We start from the raw sequence: 2,500 nt of genomic DNA, 5'->3' as shown, positions 1-2,500 counted from the left end.
TAGGTATTGTGATTGTGCAGATATGGTATGGTATATCAATTATTTCAAATTTGGCATGTGACACAATAATATTCCTGCACTTGATGCTTTAGCATGTCTTTCAGGACTGTGTGCCTGACAAACACATAGTATAGCTATTGAAGCAAATAATTTCCCATATCTGTTTGCATGATAACACTTGTTTGGGGACAAAAATGAGCAATAATAGTTCATTCTATTTGCTATAATGCTCAGGCAACTTAGTTGCTAGAGTTGTCTGTCGTTTGATTGCTTTCTCAGTGTTACAGATGAAAGAGAGGCTAGCAAAGTTGATTGTCATTTAGGGGAACATGCGACTGCTCCTGTATGCACGTGTTAATGTCATGAACCAATGCATGGTGGACACAAGGAATATAACGTGACTTGTGCATATGATGGTTTAAGATGTGCTAACCCTTAATGAGCCGTCATCGGTTATGACAGCAAATTGCAGACTGAATAGATATGTGGATAAAAATAAACTTGAATGTTTTCCAATAGTAGAATTGTTTCAATAGTTTCATAACGTGAAAAATGTTTTATACAGATTATTTTAGCATTCCATTTGTGGATAACTTGACATGATAAGTGGACTTGGTAGCAAGGCTTTTACTTGCTTTCAAATGCCCTTAAGGGGGTTTGACATCATGATGGATGAAACCCTCGGTTAAATATTTGCAGTAAATTATTATGGAAAATGAGTCAATGACGGACTGAATATGATGTTTTGGTAAAAATGAACTCAATTTTAGAAAATAGGCTTGTTTCAACAGGTTGCATAATGCAGACATGCATGATATGCGTGCTTATTATGTGTGTGCTGTTTGTGGATGTGTTAAGAGATGATAAGGTGACTTGGTAGCTGGCCTTTTACTTGCTTGCTTTCGAATACCCTTGTGGATGAATGAGGGGTATATTCTGTTGGATTTGCTGGGCGTCTGCCCATCTGGAATGCCACTAATGCCACACTTGGTTTGATGGGGATAGAGGTACTCTAGAATGCCACAGTTTGATAGATGGCGGTCTACTCTAGCTGAGGGATTTGTTTTGGAAATTATTGATCTTAGAGTAAGTATTTGAACATAGAAATAGTGTAAATGATTTTTTCACCCTTAGTTCATCCTATTTTACAATTCATGTTTGATGTTGGAGTCGGTATTTTGCAGTTGACATCTTTATGATATTTTAAATTCATGTCAGTGGTGTTCGCAATGAATGCACATCTTCACTGGAAACAATGTTTTAATGACGAGGACGATGATGGCGTTTTTCTAAAAGATGAGGGGCGAGGTCATTTATACACTTGACCATAGGGAGGGGATAGTAATTCCTGTTGGTTGAGGGAGTGCATTGAGCGATAATGAACTAAACTAAACTCCCGCCTTAACATAATCCATAATACCCTATAACCGATCGTATAGGAACCTGATCGCTTGGTCCACTTACTGGCTTTAACTCACTGCAAACCATGATAATTGAAGCTTTATTAGAGAGTAAGTAATGAATCATGGTTAAAATGATAAATGCTTTTATTATAGTATCTGAAATAAGACATGATAGGGAATTTTTATGTTATTGAACTTTTCTCCCAAAGTGGAAAAAAGAGTGTTTTCCTTGTATTTTTAATTAAAAGGGAGAATAAATAAAATGTAATTATAATGGTTATTCTTAAAGACCTTTCATTAAGGGAGGGATTTATTCTCAGATCCTCTCCAGTAGGAATGTGGGAAATAAATTTTGATGGTGCATCCAAGTTCAAATCTAATGGTGCACCCCAAGAGAACTTGGATCTCTTAGCTGCAAGGTGTCCTAGTCGAGACTCAAAAGTATTGTAATCAAAGCAACCTAAAAGAAACTTGCTCCAAAATTTGTTCTTAAATAAGGCGATCAAGGGTGATTGAAGAAGAGGCATTCGTTGAATTGGAAAATTTAAATTTTTTAAATAGAAATAAAATCTCTCCACATTCCCTCAAGAATATTTCATCTCCCATTATTACTAGGAAGGTAAAATGGATTTTCTTTCAATGTGTCATTGATTGATTGGAAGCAATAATTTTCCGCAATCAAATGACACGGTGGGAGGGCTTGAATTGTGTGACAGTATGAGAGCAAGGCAAGACTCCCTCAACTAAAATGATTTCATTAACGATATGTCAATGTCATGGTTTCACCATTATTTCACAACACATTACCAGGTTTTATTTCACTTTGCAGCCGGCGCGTGTTGTCTTCATTGCAAGCTGGTGGAAATGGGGACAGTGATGTTGGGCTCAACTGTTTGACAAACGGTCTTTATAGGTAAAATTACTTAAGCCAGACTTCGAAAGGTTTTCTGTGTCCAAAAGGAAGATGTCAAAGAGGCCATTGAGTAAATTCTCGAGAGGTCGAGATTTCCTAGAGGATTCTATGTGTCAGAGTTATTTCAAAGATATCCTCCGCGCTTGTAATCAATGTTTCATACTCACGGGGGATAAAGCTTTAA

The sequence above is a fragment of the Cryptomeria japonica genome, chromosome 3 (assembly GCF_030272615.1).
Source record: "Cryptomeria japonica chromosome 3, Sugi_1.0, whole genome shotgun sequence".
In the NCBI taxonomy this organism is placed as follows: domain Eukaryota; kingdom Viridiplantae; phylum Streptophyta; class Pinopsida; order Cupressales; family Cupressaceae; genus Cryptomeria; species Cryptomeria japonica.
Note: the sequence above shows the minus strand (reverse complement) of the source record.